Here is an 18731-nt window from a genome sequence, read left to right on the forward strand (position 1 = left end):
GGATAACATGTTGAAATGTATAGATTAAGTTTGTAAAGTACAATTAGAAAAAATTAATATTCTAAGAACATTAAGGATGAGATACAAAAGACACAATGTTAACTTAAAGATTAAGGGATTGGTGAGTATTGGGGGAGGGAAGTCAAATGGGTGTATTATTTGTTTTCTTTTTATGGTTATTATTTTACATTTTTTGTATTTTTGATTGATTAGCATATGTTTTTGAAAAAAAAATAAACAAAAAAAAAAGAGATGGCCTGCTGGACCACACCAATGGCCCATCACATCCAGCATTCTGTTTTCACAGTGGCCTTTTGTCGCTAGTATAGAAATGAGTACAAGTGTGCTTTAATTGCAAAATGTAATTCAAAAGGCCTCACTTTGATTTGACTCTTCTTTGTACGGAATCTGAGCTACTTTGGCCAAGTGCCTTAGATTTCTTTTTACCATTGTCACCAGAAACAATGACTCAGAATGGGCTTTGTAGATGTTTGGAATCGTATTTTGCATCTGAAATGCACCCAAAGTTCTTGGAAGCAATCGTGAAACTGTGCGAACGCTTTAAAATTCTTGCTTTTCGTTTTGCAAGTTTGCTGCTGCGTCAGCCCTGTGTTAACATTAAGCCATGAGTAATACCATTTTATGTGGACTTGGGTCAACACCAGGCAGGTCTGAACACCAAGGCAGCTGCTCAGTTTTCTATTCCGCTGTAGTGTTTCTCACATAAAATTCTGGTATTTCTTGTCTGCTGTTGGATGGAGGCAGGGCACTGGAAGCTCTGAGGATGAGAGCAAGTTCCTTATTCATGAAATATGTGTAGGAGCCATGCTAAATTAGCAGGAGGTTCATAACAGGGTTTTCTGCAGCCCTGTTTGACTAAATCGCCAGGCTAAGGGGTGTTATCAAGGCTAGCTAGGCCTGTTTCGATTCCATTGGCAGTAGCCAGTGGGAGTGCCCTGTAGCTAGGTGAACCCGGGCTGGCTGGCCACAAAATCCCAGTAATTCACAGGAGAGGAACCCAGTCAGGGCTGCCTTGCTGAAGCCAACACTGTGAAAAAGTCTCTCACCTCCCACTGCTCCAGGTCCCTGCAGCTTGTCTTTGGATTGCTGTAAGATAAGCCCAGCTAGGCCCCATCTGCACTAAACATTTAAAGCAGCGTCATACCATTTTAAACAGCGACGGCTCCCTGCCCCAAGAAACAATCCCGGGAACTTCAGGGTGCTGAGAATTGTAACAAGACCCCTGTTCCCTTCACAGAGCAGCCATTTCAAGAGTTCCCTAGAAAACAGGCATGACAGCTCAATACAGTCATACCTTATGTTATGTTTGCTTCAGGTTGCGCGTTTTCAGGTTGTGTCCCGCAAGTAGCGGAAAGGGTTACTTCTGGGTTTCGCCACTCGCGCATGTGCAGACACGAAAAATGATGTCACACGCATGCGCAGAAGCAGCAAATCACAACCCGCACACGCAGGTGCGGGTTGCGTTCCTTTCAGGTTGCGAACAGGGCTCCGGAACGGATCTCGTTCGCAACCAGAGGTACCACTGTATTTGTTTCAAGGGGGCCAGGCCCCCTTCATCTCCAGGTGGCGCTGTGGGCATTGTGTCATACGTGTGACATGTGATTCATGTCCAGTGGCCAGCTCCTCCAGAGAGCGCTCAGCCTCGGATGCTAGATCATAAATAATTGAGCACCACTAACTTAGATGACTTAAGATAATAAGTGAGATTGAGAAAATATAACTCTTTTTGAGAATTATAAGATTATAAATATATAGATGGGATACAAGAAATGTAAATAAGATAATAAATTGCTGGTAAAAAGTTATAACGATGAAAGTGGGAGCGGGAGATGTGAGGAAGTCCAAAAAAAAATATGTGAAAGTATGTTAAGATATCTGTTATACTGCCTGTTACATTTATTCTTATTGTAAACCCCAATAAATATTTAAAAAACAAAAACAAAAAACAGAGAGCGCTCAGCCTCCTCCGCCGTGTGTGCGACGTGTGCCGCCCTTGCCCCCCGTCTTGGGGACTTATTATTTATACCCTGCCCATCTGGCTGGGTTTGCCCAGCCACTCTGGGCGGCTTCCAACAAAAGATTAAAAATACATTAAAACACCAGTCATTAGAAACTTTCCTAGACAGGGCTGCCTTCAGATGTCTTCTAAAAGTCAGATAGTTATTTATTTCCTTGACATCTGATGGGAGGGCGTTCCACAGGGCGGGTGCCACAAAAGAGAGAGATGGCTAAGCCACTCAGAGAATTGTAGTTTTATGAGAGAAATAGGGGTCTCCTGACAACTCACAGCACTGCTACAATTCCCAGGATTCTTAGGGGAAGCTAGGGCTGTTTAAACGGCATGATGCTGTTTTAAAGATATAGTGTCATTGGGGGTCTCGAGAGATATTCGTTGATCGATGTTGTAGCTTGATTGGCTGCTTTCATTTGCTTATGAGAGAAATAGTTCTGCTTTTAAGTGATGCAAATAATCTTTGTGGTAGACATCTTAGATCAGGCATAGGCAAACTCGGCCCTCCAGATGTTTTGGGACTACAATTCCCATCATTCCTGACCACTGGTCCTGTTAGCTAGGGATGATGGGAGTTGTAGTCCCAAAACATCTGGAGGGCTGAGTTTGCCTCTGCCTGTCTTCAATGCACCTCTCCCTCTTCTCTCTCTCTCTCTCTCGTAGTAGGAAATGTGTGTTTCAATATGTTGCTTCCTTCCCACTTGCAGTTTTATGTAAGTTTTACCTGTATTGAAAATAAAAATAATAAAATATGCACTGTTGCATCTATTTTAGTCAATGTGTTTTGAGTAGAGCAGTTGTCATCAACTGTATGGGCTTATTTGGAATTTTTCCCTTCCCTAGATCAGCAGAGAGAGAGAGCACACATAAACTTGCTTTTCCAAGGAACCTGGATAAAAGAAGTATAATTAATCACACAGAGCTGAAAGAGGAATTTCCTTCATCTCTCTACTTTTCAAGGGAGAAGAGGATGGCCACACTCATGGCCAAGACAGCAGTGATTGGGAGAACTTGGGAGACTTCCTGGGTTCTAGGGGAAGACCTCAAGGCCACCAGTGGTGCCTATGAAGTCCACACTGGCAACCCTTGGAATAGATTAATCTGGTTCAGCTACTGAGGTTGAAATCTTAAATACGCCTCCTTAAGAGTTAAGTCCCATTGAGCTTGGCAGAACTTGGGTTCCAGGTAGATGGGCACAGGATGGTGCTGTAAAGGCTGCAGACCCAATTTCAGAGAGAGCAGCTAAATAGGAAACATCTCATGGAGAACTTAAGAGCATTTCAGGTATGCAGTTTCCGCAATTGTGCCATTCTGCAATGGGGCTGTGCAGGAGAAAGGCTGGCTTTCTCTTGCCTCCTTATGTCTCCAGCCCAGTTGGAATACTTTATAGGTTACACATGCAAATAATTCACCCTGAAGTCAACAAAAAGGGGTAGATCTCCTCCCTCCCATGACAAAACACTGATGGATGTTTAAGATATGGGAGGGTCAGGGTTTACAAGAGGATTCCTTTCCCGCAGAGTCCGGCAGCGGTGAATTTATAGCTTATACGTGCAGTTTGCTGTTCCTCTCTGCCGTCATCTTGGTGCAACTTTGAAAATGCATCCAGCAGTCGTGGTTTAGGTATTTTGCTCGCCAGTGCCTTTGGAGTCCAGCCTGCCACTTTAAGCATTTGACTGTGGGGCTGGTAAGTATAATTTTCTAAGAGCCCTTCTAATTTTCTCAGCAAGACCAGCGAAATAGACCCATGAACATAAAGGAATGAATAGTAATCGGTAGCACTGCTTAGGCAGAGGTTCTACAGCAATTTTAGTCTAGAAGTCGTTCAGCGTACAGTATTTCTTATGAAATGCATTTGTTTTCTACTTCAGTAAACTTGCATTGCTGCATAAGCCCAGTTTCATTGCTGTTTTATGAATTGTACCCAACTAAGAGATAATGTAGTTATAGTTACAGATAGGTAGCCGTGTTGGTCTGCCATAGTCAAAATAAAAAAAATCCTTCCAGTAGCACCTTTAAGACCAACTAAGTTAGTTCTTGGTATGAGCTTTCGTGTGCAAGCACACTTCTTCAGGTATCTGAAGAAGTGTGCTTGCACACGAAAGCTCATACCAAGAACTAACTTAGTTGGTCTTAAAGGTGCTACTGGAAGGATTTTTTTTATTTTGATAATGTAGTTATGTTAGTCATGTCCCTTAATTCCAGTGGGTCTACTCTGAGTAAGCCCAAATTGGATTCAGTCTTGTGTGTGTATCTGCTGATTAAAATGGACTTTACAATTTTTAGATTCAGGTAGGTAGCCGTGTTGGTCTGATGCAGACGAAATAAATAAATAAAATTAAAAAATTGTCCAGTAGCACCTTAAAAGGGTAAAGGACCCCTGACAGTTAAGTCCAGTCGTGAATGACTCTGGGGTTGCTGCCCTCATCTTGCTTTAGTGGCCGAGGGAGCTGACGTTTGTTCACAGACAGTTTTTCCGGGTCATGTGAAGAAGTGTGCATGCACACGAAAACTTATACCCAGGACAAACTTAGTTGGTCTCTAAGGTGCTACTGGACAATTTTTTTATTTACAATTTTCATTTTTAAATGCACTGCTGACTAAGCCACCAGCCCATTTTCACAGATCAGTATATCTTTGTGGATGGGTTGAACTGGTGATAATACAACCGTTTTTCAAATCCCTTTCATAGGGAATTGTTTAGAATTTTCCCACTCCTTGCACGCTTGTAAAATGTTGCTACCCTTTTGCCGTTCTTGAAGGGGGCCGGGAACTTGCAAATACATAGTTTTATGCTGAACTTTTCAAAGTGGAATTGCAGCCCAACCAGAAACTCCTAAGGTTATCTCTGGTCTTCCAAAGTCACTGGCTGAATTCAGGTATCATGCCAACCCCAGCTTTCTTTTGAATCCGATTGAGAATGCTAACCATGGTTTGAACTCTCTATACAGTACAGGCTAACAAGTGGTTTAGAGATGGTTGTATACTTAGCACTCTCATATCTAGATTCAGGGACCTCCAAAGGTGCATCAGGTGCGTAACAGACACATTTTTGCAAGCAATTTCCTTAGTGGAAGCTTATTGAATATATGTGAATTTTTATAAACAGTTCCTAATAGACACATTAATTGTTTGGAAAACTGCACTGCACAATTCAGAAAAGTTCCTATGTGAGAAGACAGAGTAATTGGGGGTTTTCCTCCGCCTCCTGAGCCGAGCAATTGGATAGTGACGTTCTTACCCTTTGGAATAATCCCCAGGTCCATTTCAACAAATTTATCACATTTCCTTGTGTTTACTACTCGCTATCTGAAACCAGTGGCCTGCTTCTGATTCTCTCTTGTGATGCTGTAATGTGCCTCTTCTGTCACATGGCTCAGCTCCCTGTGTGATAACAACAGATGAAATGGCAAGCATAACATGAAAACATGTCATGGGGCCATAAAGATTGCTGCATGTTGCTCTAAGGGTGTAATGCTGTTAGGTAATATTTTGACCAGCTCATTTGAGTCTTCAGATGCAACAATCTCTTAGAGCTAAACCACAAAGCCAAATTACAGGTTGCCTTAATCAGGCATGGCCAAACTTGGCCCTCCAGATGTTTTGGGACTACAGTTCCCATCATCCCTGACCACTGGTCCTGTTAGCTAGGGATGATGGGAGTTGTAGTCCCAAAACATCTGGAGAGCAAAGTTTGGCCATGCCTGCCTTAAATGCATTATGACACCCTCCCACCACCTTGCAAACACATCTCCTCCCTGCCACTAACATTATATTGGTTGCAGATGTATGATTTGACATTCTGTTCAGCATTGCCAATGTAGCAGAGAAAACTGAGCCATAGTAATGCTACATTATGTATGATATATGCTTTACAACAACAACAACAACAAATAATTTATTATTTATATGCCATCCATCTGACTGGGTTGCCCCAGCCACTATGGGAGGCTCCCAACAAAATATTAAAAACAATAAAATAGAAAACACTAAAAACTCCTCTAAAAAACTCTTCTGAAAGTCAAGTATTAAGTAAGTGGTTCTCAAAGGTTTTTTTCTGGACAGCTTGACAATGCTCTGGAGGAAATGGTGGACCACAACTTTTTTCTTCTTCAGTGCTGCTTTCAAAAGCAGACCTGTATTATGAAACTCATGGGCGCTAGGATAGCTCAGTTGCTTAGAGTGTGGTGCTGATAACGCCAAAAGTTGCAGGTTCAATTCCTATATAGAACAGCTGCATATTCTTGTGTCGCAGAGAGTTGGACTACATGATCCGCAGGGTCCCTTCCAATTCTATGATCCACCTAATGTAGAAGAGTCTGTTTAAGTTGGGGGGAAATGAGTATTGTTATAATAATTTATATACCTGCCTTTCATTTTGAGAAGAAACGCGAAGGTGCTTCACACACAAGTGAAAGCCAACATCAAATTAACAAGTATTAAGCAATTATAAAAATATAGCTACACGTAATTAAAATACCTAGCAAAATGATTTCATCAAAACATCTGCAATTAAAACGTATAATAAACAAGCTCGTTAAAATGTAGCTCCAATGGTTAAAAACAGTTAAAAGAACACTTTAAACAGAAGGTTGAAGCCAGGAGATCAGGGAACGATTGTCTAAACAGGTGTGTCTTCCAGAGATGGCAGAATGCCAGTACTGATGGGGCAACTTGTATTTCAGCAGGGAGGACGTTGCACAACAGCAGTGCGACTGGTGGAAACGTCCATCTCTGTGTTGCCACCAACCCGAATAGTCGTCAGGTCATGGCAAAACTAACTAGGTTCAATTTCTAAATTGCTATACTGCCCTTCATCCAGAAGATCACAGGGCAGTTTAACATACAAAACATTTCTGGGCAGTAAATGGGAAGGGGTCCTACCCTGGTCCAGAGTTGTTTAGGGCTTTGCATGCAAGTAATAAAATCTTAAAGCTCGTTTAGTGGTTAATAGGCAGTCAGTCCATATATCACTTAGCACTGGTGTCCAGAGTCAAACGCAAAGCACGGTCCCATAGGCAGTGTGGTGTAGTGGTTGGAGCCAAGGATGCCCATTCATCAACATGGGCAGTTCAGCAGACCCAGCCCCTCAGCTTGGCTTCCCTTTTGCACGCTGATTGCAGCATCTGGGCTTGATGAGGCCTGTGACCCTCACCTGTTCTGAGCCTACTGCAGCTGAGGAATCATACACCTTCTCCCAGAGCTAGCGAGCCCCACCTGGCCAGCTAGAAATCTGGGTTGTGGGCCCTTTCCTGCCTCAGCCCCCGATGCACTCCTGCTTCTGCTCCCTATTCCTCAGAGCTCATTGTGTTTGGGGAGACAGGGACCCTCTGGTTCTGGTGATGGGTCCTGCTGTTCTGGTTCCTGTGCATTGACCTTCATCACCCTGTGAGTACTTCCTTTCCCACTTCCTGCTTGCCCCGGTGTGTCCCAGTCCCAGATCCATATCTTGTCAGGTTCCTCTTCCTCCATTTCCTCTTCCCTGTGACACTGGCCATGCCTGGCTGGGGCTGATGGAAACAGAATCCTTCATCACCTGGAGGGGTGATACTCTGCCTTCTCCTGCTTTTTCTATGGTGCCAGATGCACTCCGGCCTACTTAGATGCACAGCTCCAAAGCTTCCACCTTTTTAATTCTACCAGCACTTGCACTTTCTTGGGTATTTCATCACTAAACCTTCTGACCTATCCAGTGTCCTGGTTTGGAACATAAAGACACCCAGGGCAGATTTTTAACTGAGGCAATTTCGATTGCAAAGAAATAGGCCACTTTAAGATTTTCCTTTTTGTATGCGACATTCAAAATATATTCCATGGGGAAGATGTTTCGATGCTTGACTTGTCAAGACAGAGACTGCAGTTTATAGTTCTTATGCAATTCTTCTTTTTACCGCAGTAAGGAGCAGAAACATCAAATCCTCAGACTGAAATGTGTATGTGTATGTGTGTGTGTGTGTACACACACACAAACACACAAAAGTGTTTTGTAAATGACTAAACACAGATTCTGATAGTGGAATGCTGTTTATGCAAGAGCAAGGAATAAATACCCACTGGATTATTCGTAGCACAGTCAAATCGATTTTAGAATCAATGAGACTAAATAGGTTTAAAGTCAGGCTACATCAACATAACTCACTTGTGAATTGGACTGCTTAGACCAATAATACATGCCACAGAAATAATCTAATCCTTTTAACCCTGTGTGCGTGCATTGATACTTGGGGATTTGAACTCTTAACACAGCCAGTGAGATATATTTGCACTGAAACTAAAGTTCAGTGCACAGAGCTGGCGTTTTGGTGACACTGATTCTGATTGCTAGGTGTGTTTTGTTTTTGTGTTTTGTTTTTTAAAGTGTTCATGGGTGACTAGAGGGCCAAGCCCAACATTATAAGTAAATCAGACATTGCACAGAAAACGTGCATCTATTTCAGCTTTGATGCTTAAAAATGCAAATAGCTGTGAGAGGCTGCAGACTTTTCTGGAAGATATTCGTATTTTTCTTTGTGGATGGAAATGCAGTGTTTGAATTTTGCACTTCTGCAAAATCTGCTTGAAAGAGGCAAAATTGGGACGAGTGCACACACCATAAATAGTGGACCCACTTTTAAATTACATTCCATGAAGAAATAACTACCTGCCACTCAGTGTTCGAAATTAGCCAGGTGCTAGGCGCATTTTGCACCTGGCTATTGGCCACTTGCAACCAGGTGGAGATGCCTGGGCGCTAGGATGCTGCATGATGTCTCCACCATCTGGAGGTGCGTGCCAGGGGATCATTGGATCTTGACTGTTTTCATATACATCCTGTGGAATTCTATCAGTTATAGTTTATCTGCACAACCAGAATGAATTTCAGAAACCAAATTGTTTTTTTCTGTGCAGGCTGAGCAGGAGCAGTGAACAAGGTTATAGTTAATTGTTGTCGCTTTTCTCCACTTACCCCTCCCCCTGCCTTGCTTACATTGTGAAGAATATTCTTACGTTATGACTGGTCTGTGTCACCCTTAAGAAAAAGAGGTAGGAATAGACTGATATATATGTGGACTGTCCCTGGATAAACTGCCTTTTCTTCTTTAAGTTCTCAAAGCTCTTACCTAGCTCGTGGTTGTCATCTGAACTAGCCAGATGTTCAAAATTAATCACAGTCAGTCCATCATTTGAAAAATAAGACTTTGGAGCTGTCTTGCCCCAAAATGGCAACTAGACTTTCCATTTTCGTGTCTGTAACCCTGGTTTACTAAGGGACGCGGGTGGCGCTGTGGGTTAAACCACAGAGCCTAGGCCTTGCCAATCAGAAGGTCGGCAGTTTGAATCTCCGCGACGGGGTGAGCTCCCGTTGCTCGGTCCCTGCTCCTGCCAACCTAGCAGTTTGAAAGCACGTCAAAGTGCAAGTAGATAAATAGGTACCGCTCCGGCGGGAAGATAAACAGCGTTTCCGTGCACTGCTCTGGTTCTCCAGAAGCGGCTTAGTCATGCTGGCCACATGACCCAGAAGCTGTACACCGGCTCCCTCGGCAAATAAAGCGAGGTGAGCGTCGCAACCCCAGAGTCGGCCACGACTGGACCTAATGGTCAGAGGTCCCTTTACCTTTACTTTTAACCTTGGTTTAAGGAGCCATTTGGCGCCTAGCTTTAAATATATGAGTTTCTAACACAGCTCTTGGCCTAATTTTAAAAGTTACCTGTGAGTGATCAGCTCAGATTTCTGGCAAGACTGATCTGCCCCCTTAACTGGCAGGCTAGTTGACAGAAAGACCAGAGGGTAGGGAGTTGGCCCCACCCACCAATAGCTGCAGCTCCTTCCACTGACAGCATGCAACCCCCTATAATAAGGGAAATTGCCCCTTAACAGAAAAGTGATTTCTTTGTTTCACACTCTTGCAAAGGGATGCCAATTGAATGTTGGAAATACCCTTAGCTTTGGCCTGCAGTAGCCATGGGAGTCTATCCCGTTTGCTGCATGTTGTGATTTGTTTTTGCATTTTGGAGGCCTCCCTGTGGATTTAAATTTGGCTTCTTGCCTATCAGAGGAAGATTTAGCAATAGGCGTGTCTTTGTAGTGTTCCTAGGAAATCCCCAGAGCTAAAGGCAAAAGTGTGGCTCCATTTTTGGGATTTCAACATAACCGCTTCTGTCTTCGTGCACAAACTGGTTCAGCAGAGTTCACCCTGTCTCAGATGGCGCATCTGCTGCACAAACGCTTCAAGGAGCCTGGGATTGCCACACATATTCTGCTTTCTCCCTCTTTGTTATGATGTATGCTCATGCCATAGTTACCATGGGAGCCGGTGAGCTGGTGGGAGGGGGGGGGGAGAATAAAAGGCTTTTCTTAATTGCTAAATGTTGCAGCTTTCCATGTGCGTTAGCTGACATCTCTGGTAATTGGATTTCACAGATATTGTCTCTCTCTCTCTCTTTCCACCCCACATTCTGCTGTTGCTTTCTGTGTTTTGACTAATACTCTACTGCAGCATTGCCTAGCATCCAGAAAGAGGCACGTTTTTGGTTCCCTTCCCTCCTGCCTGGTTCTGTTATTGCTGCTAATGTGCAAGGCTTTGTGAGTTTCCAGAAAGGACTGAGCAAGGTTCAGCTTACAAGCCCCACCAACAGAAGGCTGCACAAGTCTTCTGCTAGTGCAACGAGGCTTCTCCCCTAGTGTGCCCCCCCCAAATAGGTTTGGGGTGTGTGTCAGGAGAATCACCGGGACAGCGCATGGGGGGCAGAGAGGGCAGATCATTCCATCAGGCAAGCAGAGACTCTTGCGCTGAAAAAATCACCTGCTTAGCACTATGCTGAATTCCTCCCACCATGTTTTGTGGTTCTGCCTCCAGCACACAGCTGTTGCCTCTTAATAATAGAAAACTCTGGGAGTATTGTGACTTGAAGAAATATCCCACCGGGCTCTTTAAGGACCATTGCGTTCAGATGCCCACTAGAACAACCTTCTTCTGTTGCATGGAGGACATACATCTTATCTTTGTAAGCTGAAGAAAACTTGGTGTGGAAGAAGACCCGTTGTAAGCATTCACGTTTCCCTCCATTCCTGAAACCTCTGGTTAACTGGTTTCCAGGCCCAATTCAAAGTGCTGGTTTTGACCTAAAGCAGCTCAGGACCGCAATTCCCCAAGGACCGCCTCTTTCCATATGAACCTACTCGGACCCTGAGATCATCTTCTGAGGCCCTCCTTCGTGTGCCTCCTCCTCGAGAGGTCCGGATTATGGAAACACGAGAACGGGGCCTTCTCTGCAGTGGCTCCCCGTCTGTGGAATGCTCTCCCCAGGAATGCTTGCCTGGCACCTTCATTATACACCTTTAGGCGCCAGGCAGAAACGTTCCTTTTTAAACCAGGCCTTTGTTGGTTTGATTGGCATCCCATGCCCTTTTAAAATGTGGCTTTATTTTTTTTGGGGGGGGGGGGTTATTGCATTGTGTTTTATTTTTATTATTATATATTTTATTATTATATTTTGATTTTGTTCTCTGAACCGCCCTGAGACCTCCGGGTATAAGGCTGTATATAAATTCAATCGATCAATAAATGTTTTCAGTTCCCACTGTAGCAGGGCTAAACCCGTGCCACTGACACTGGTGACCCCAGCCCTTGTGAGAAGCACAAGGATGCTTCTCACAGAATCATAAAGTTGGAAGGGGCCACGTGGATGAAGCCTCTGCAATGCAGGAATCTTTTGCCCAATGCAGGGCTTGAACCCACAACCCTGAGATTAAGAGTCTCATGCTCTACTGACTGAGCTATTGGCAGTCATCCAGGGAAAGTCCGTAGCTCAGTGGTAGAGCAACCGCCTTGGATATAGAAGGGCTCAGGTTCAGTCCCGGGTATCTGCAGGTAGTAGGGATGGGAATGTTTCCTGTTTGAAACTCAAGATGGCCACCGCCAGTTACTGTAGACAGCACTGAACTAGATGATTCTGTGTTCTATATTAGGTGCAGGGAAAACTTGGCCCTCCAGCTGTTGCTGAACTACAACTCCCATAAGCCCCAGCAAGCATGGCCATGGACAATGGGAGTTGTAGTTCAACACCATCTGGAAGACCAAAGGTTCCCTGCACTTGTTCTATAGCTTCAGCCTTGCCTCTGATTTCGCTGAGTGGATTTAGGCAGGCCTTATTCTCTCAATGTCGCAAACAAAACACACACCCCTTCCCAACGTGAGGGAAATAATTCTCTACCTTTCAGAGTCACCGTGAGGATTGTGACGGGGGTAATTGTTTTATTTATTACATTTTGAGGGTGGCGCACACGGTCCACCCCTTTCCAATTGTATCCTTGCAGCAACCCTGAGAGACAAGTTAGGCTGAGAGAGTGAGCGCCACGCCAGAGTAGGATTTAAACCCAGTCAAGTCCTGGTCCGGCGCTCCAACCACTACACCACACTGCCTCCTGACACATAAAGCACTTTAAGCACACAAGAGGAGCTCTTTAAATGCCAAGCGCTTTTGCTTTCTCCCATTTCTGTCTTCCGTTTCTGAAGAAGGCAGGGAATTGGAAGGGAATTTGTTTGAAAAATCAGTACTGTACCTTGGAACGGCGGTGGAAAGCAGCCTAGGTGGAGTCTTGTGTGTGTGTGTGTATTCAAAGCTCCCTTGTCACACAGACAAGGTTTGCTGTCTTCCCTGTGAGTCATCATTATAGCTCGCAGCTCCCTGAATTCCAGCTTAGCAGCGTGAGAGCAAGATTTCTAAGAGGGGGGTGGAGGCGGTGGAGAGGTGTGCCTTCGCTTTCCAGAACCTAAAGGGGGAAAGAGGGATAAATATATATGCAGAAGGAAGTTGCTTTGGAAGAGGATGTTTAGATTCAGGGCTCCAGATTCCAAATTTTATCCCTGTCGCCTGTCTGCAGTGTGTGAAGAGGAAGGTAAGGACAAAAGAAACCCTTGTGATCTCTTTCCTCCTGTTAGAGAATTTGTCTTTGGGTTTTTTTTTCTTTTTATGCCATTGCTTCCACCTTCAGGCCCGTTGCTAAGATTCTGCTGCCGAATCAGATGTGTGCCTCTCCCCCCCCCTCAAATTTGCACCACAGTGCTTGTCTTATTTTGATCTGTACCTAGAACGTAATACAAGTAAATATATATAAATGTAGTCAGGCCTTACGACAGCTGTAGAAACCAGGGAATGGGGGTAGGCCGTCATTGTGTTGCATCTGAAGCTTCCAGATTTATTTATTTTTAAGGAAGTTACTACAGAGATGTTAGGTACTGCCTGTCGATTTATTCTTTCACTTCCCCTTGGGGGAAAAAAATCTCGTGTAAGAATTTAATCCCTGGGAAGCTCAGTGTTGGGTGTAGGTAGAAGCACCTCACTCCCATGACGTCATTTTAAGCACCTGCTAATCCTAAATTAGGGTTATTCTGATGTTGCCGCCTTCCACTGGCAGGCCCTATCCTTTATAAGACCCCTGCCTTTAATTTTTTTTTAGTGTTATTTAATTTAAACAGCTCCACATAATATTGCGAGTGGCATTTCATCATTCTTCCCTTGGTCACCCCCTGAAATCTACTACCTGCCAGTGTCATTGGATTCCAGTAATGAGATTTATTTTTTTACAAGGTTTTTATTTTCCCTCTCCTCTTCACCCCCCCACCCTTGTGGCCTCTAAACTAGGAAGGCTTTAAAAGGAAGTTTCGATCCTCTGATCACTCCTAATTGACCTTATCTACCTTTTCCAGGTTGTCTGTAATATCCCTGCACACAGTATTCTGGCTGCATCTGTGGCTTTAGATCTCTTTTAAATGTCCTTAAGGTGCTTGCTTTGTTTTCTTTCCCTCGTAGTCGAGAACATTAGATTTAACCGTGTTTACTCCCAAGTCATAACGCAGCATCAAATCTAATGCGCACCTCAATTTTCAGAACCTTGAAACCCCCAAAAACTATTTGCTGGTGAATGTAAATGTGCCATCGAATCTAAAGCGCACCTTAATTTTTGCAGCATAATTGGGCCAAAAAAGGTGCACATTAGATTTGAGTAAATAAGAGTACCTTTCATTTGTGTTTTCAGACCCAGAAACCTCCTCCCCCCCCCCAAATAATTCACAAATGACTCAAAATTTTGGTTTTGGTTTTTGGCAGAATTTAGGCCACAACTTTATTTATTAGAGAAAGTGACTGGTTGCATAGGCTCTGGTTCGGCTAGCTCCCTGCCATGCAGGTAGCGCTGACCCAGGGTTCTAGCATAGGTCAGCCAAGGGGGAACACCTGGATAAGCGGAAAGCCGGGAACGGGCTATCTCCGCCACCCAAATGTCCCCCTGGACTCAGGCACGGGCACAGCCCCCTCTCGGGTTGACCAAACCATCAAGTCCCTGGATTCCTTTAACGGAATACCCTTCACATAGGGATGGCGAGAACGTTATCCCATCCCTATCACCTGAACCAGAGCCTATCCGCAACCTTACAAGTTGTGACGATTTACGCGGCAGGCGAAACCCAAATGGCAACAGCCAATCAGCCAAGTGGGGAAAATTCCTGCCATGCCCCTGTCCCAACGACAGACGACACACAACGGCATAGCAAGGTCAAGCACAACAAGCCCTAAAAGTAGGGAGGTGGGCGGGTGTTCCGAATGCACGCACCGAAAGAGGAAGCTCTGGGTCACGTGCATGGGCATAAATAGGTCCCTCGAACCATTTGGACTGCATCCCATTAGCCAGATGGTACCCAGCTTCGAGGGACCTACCAATCAGGTGTTGTGGCTGACCAATTGTACCCACCCACAACACAGGGTGTCGGTTTTCCAGGTCTCACCGCAATACGTGCCCTCTTTAAGGGAGGACCTGATTTACTTACTTACTTACTTACTTACTTACTTACTTACTTACTGTGGCAGCCTGCCTGACATTGTCACTGAGCTTCCTACTATTGCCCCAAGGTCTCTCTGCTAGATATTGCAGATCCTAGTTTAGACTCCACCACTAAAATGAAGGTAGGTTTTTGGCCTTGCTGCCTATTACCATTCTTCTAGATTATACGAGTCCAGGAACATTTGTAGCCTTTGCTGTAGTGAGTACTTAAAGCAGACTTAAGATATAGTCCTAATTTGGGACCTTGTGAAGTGTTTTCTGCACTTGGAAGCCAGTATGGATTACCTGCGGTATGCCAGTACTGATGAGGTATATAAGCATATTTACTGCAGTATATGATCTATCTAGTATAGAAAACCCTGAACAGCTTAGAACCACTTTACTTGTGCCATCTCCTTACTCCAGGTGCCCACTCGACCAATTCGATCTGCGAAACTGGCACTCTTACAGGTGCCACGTAATACCTGTTCCACACTTGAAGGAAACTGATATTTTACTGGGCCAGTGGCTGCACTTTGGAACTCTCTGCCACTTGACACCAGGCAGGCACCTTCACTGTGCTCTTTCTGGCGCCTGCTTAAAACACTCTTGTTTAGGCAAGCCTGCCCAGACGTGCAGAAGTTACATGTGTTTTATCTCTTTTTAGCTATAGTTGATTTTAATTCTTTCAGATTGCTTATATTGGATTGCTGTGAACCGTCCTGAGATATTATGAGGGCTGGTGTGTGTGTGTGTGTGTGTGTGTGTATACATATATATTGTTTTTATATTTTTTTTACTGGTAATAATGTTTTATTTTATATTGTTGTAAACACTTCGTTTTTTGTTTTGTTTTTAAATCAAAAGGTTTCTAAATTGCATAAATTTGTTTGAAAAATAACTATCTGCGCACTTTAAAATAATTTTTATTAATTAGTTAAATAATTTTTATTAATTTTCAATTACAAAAATCCAGTATGTGCCATATTACATTAATACCAAATAGCAACACCAATTCAAATACAAATAAATTACGTAGTCAATTATAAATTTTGTGTGGCTTCCCACGTGCTTCCCAAGGTCTGATTCCCTTTAATTTTGCCTCCAGACTGTTGCTCAAACCAAATACAATCCATTCTTGATAAAATCCCTTATACCACAGTTACAATGATTAACTTCAGTTCACATTAATATGTATAGTAATTTGTAAATTCACAAATTAAGTTCTCCTTTCTTCTTCCTGTGTGAGGTTTTAATCAATGGTTCCATCATTCCTTTTTCAAATATTATGTCCATATTAATTATTCCTGATCTCCTTGTTGACTCCGAGTTAGTCACTTAAAAATGTTCAGAAGCCATGACCCAATAATGGAACCATAGAACAATGGAATTGTAGAGTTGGAAGGGACCACGAGGGTCATCTAGTCCAACCCTTGGCAATGCAGGAATATTTTGCCCAACGTGGGGCTTGAGCCCACAACGCTGAGATTAAGAGTCTCTACTGACAAGATATTTTGTATTTCCTTCCGCAAAACGCTGATCGGCAACAAATAATGCACAGTCGCAGAAATGGACACAACTGCATCTACTGTCATTCAAGCTGAATAACTGGTTGTTGGCATCTGTCTGTCTCGGGAGACAATGTCAAACTTTTGGAAGGTTGCAGCGCCTGTCGTGGCTGTAGAGACCGATATGGGAGAGACATGTTTTGCTGCAGCCGGGGCAGATGAAGGAGTCTGGTTGTAATGCTGCTAATGCAATAAAATTAAATAACTATGTTTAAGCTATATTTGGAAATTAGGGGCAAAATTACATTGGAGACGAAAATGTGTGATTTGGATGGTCAAAAAAATCAAGGTACTGGGCTGTATTCAGCTTCCCTCTTCTACTAGTTCAAGCCAGCACAAATATTCCCACTAGTGCAGTGGGGCTCCCCCTCCCCCCGTTTTCCTCCAGCTCCTTTTGTAGCTCCACTCCAGAGGATCAGGAAAGCCCCCCAGAACAAGCGCAAGGTGGGCAGATTGTTGGATAAACACAGATGCTTGCATTGAGTGAATAACAACCCTGGCACTGTGTTGAATTCCGCCCACTTACCTTACTGTGACGTGCGAACCAGTGTGTAAGGTTTCTTTATTATTGCATTTAGGGATGCGGGTGGCGCTGTGGTCTAAACCTCTGAACCTCTTGGGCTTGCCGATTGGAAGGTTGGCGGTTCGAATCTCCACAACGGGGTGAGCTCCCGTTGCTCTGTCCCAGCTCCTGCCAACCTAGCAGTTCAAAAGCACGCCAGTGCAAGTAGATAAATAGGTACCGCTGTGACGGGAAGGTAAATGGCGTTTCCGTGTGCTCCGGTTTCTGTCACGGTGTCCCGTTGTGCCAGAAGTGGTTTGGTCATGCTGACCACATGACCCGGAAAGCTGTCTGTGGACAAACGCCGGCTCCCTCAGCCTGAAAGTGAGATGAGCGCTGCAACCCCATACAGTGGTACCTCTGGTTACGTACTTAATTCTTTCCGGAGGTCTGTTCTTAATCTGAAGCACCACTTTAGCTAATGGGGCCTCCCGCTGCCACTGTGCCGCCATCATGTGATTTCTGTTCTCATCCTGAAGCAAAGTTCTTAACCCAAGGTACTATTTCTGGGTTAGCGGAGTATGTAACCTGAAGCGTCTGTAACCCGAGGTACCACTGTATATTCCACGTTTCCTCCAGGGAAGAAAGGCACCTTTGACTGGACTTAACTGTCCAGGGGTCCTTTACCTTTACCTTTACCTTACTGCATTTATATTCCACCTTTCCTCCAGGGAGTTGAAGGTGATGCATGTGGTTTTGCCCCTCCTCGTTTCTTTATATATATATATATATATATATATATATATATATATATAATATTTTTATTCATTTTCAAAACAATTTTATACAATCAGTTCACATTTTGTCACACATTCATCAATTTTTTGACTTCCCTCAGTTTCTCTGCCAATCTTTCGTTTAAATTTATATTGTTAACGCATTTCTAAACTTAATATTGCCTTTAAACATCACCTCTCCCTTCTTACTTTCTTTTTTACAATATTTCTTAATTTTTCACAGAGTCTCTTGAAAACCAACAAGCGTTATCTGTACATCACATATGCTTTTCAGATAATCTGTAAATCTCCCCCAGTCCTCGATGAACTTTTGGTCTCTCTGGTATCGAATCTTCCCTGTTAGTTTGTCCAATTCTGCGTATTCAGTCAATTTCGTTCTCCATTCTTCCACCGTTGGAATTTCTTCCTGTTTCCATCTTTGAGCCAGAAGTATTCTCGCTGCTGTTACTGAGTATTGGAAAAGTTTACAATCTTTCTTATTAATTTCATTACCTACCATTCCTAGTAAGAAGGCCTCCGGTTTCTTAACAAATGTATATTTCAACATCTTTTTCAGTTCATTATATATCATTGCCCCTCCTCGTTTCATCCTCGCAACAAACCCTGTGAGGTAGCTTATTCCAAGAGACAGTGACTGGCCCCAGGACACCAGTCTGTTTGATGGCTACATGAGGGATTTGAATCCTGGTTTCACAGGTCCTAGTCCCCACACTCTTAACTATTGTACACCTTTCAGGTTTGTAGCTTGTTGCTCTCAGCTTGAAGAAGGGGATGCTGACATGTTCGTGGTTTCTGGGGTAACCATGATATGCAGACGGGACCTGGGTGGGTGGGTTTGCTTTTTCCTCTTGCTTAGCAGCACACTTCATTTGTCAAACCCCAGTTTACAGTGATGTCTGGACCAACCAACTGTGACCTGAATAGCTCCTTCCAAGCCAGTATTGCAATTCAGGATCGTTCTGGTTTGGACCTTGCTGCGGATGGTTTTGACAAACAAGGAAGTGTCCTATCAAGGAGGATGAAACTGCCAGCG

General features: G+C 43.9%; 1 protein-coding gene across 6 annotated transcripts in view; it reads left to right on the forward strand.

Annotated features, from left to right (window-relative positions):
* NEDD4L (NEDD4 like E3 ubiquitin protein ligase) overlaps positions 1–18731 on the forward strand; it is a 255186-nt gene that overhangs the window by 93799 nt on the left and 142656 nt on the right. The window contains exon 1 of one of the 6 annotated variants that reach the window (XM_080973410.1): positions 12763–12911. The exons of the other annotated variants lie outside the window; for them this stretch is intronic. The gene's annotated coding sequence lies outside the window, so the exon portion shown is untranslated. Of the gene's footprint in view, positions 1–12762; positions 12912–18731 lie in introns of those variants that run through there. 6 annotated transcript variants of the gene reach the window in all.

Source organism: Podarcis pityusensis (genome assembly GCF_964106645.2).
Source record: "Podarcis pityusensis genome assembly, chromosome: 11".
In the NCBI taxonomy this organism is placed as follows: Eukaryota; Metazoa; Chordata; class Lepidosauria; order Squamata; family Lacertidae; genus Podarcis; species Podarcis pityusensis.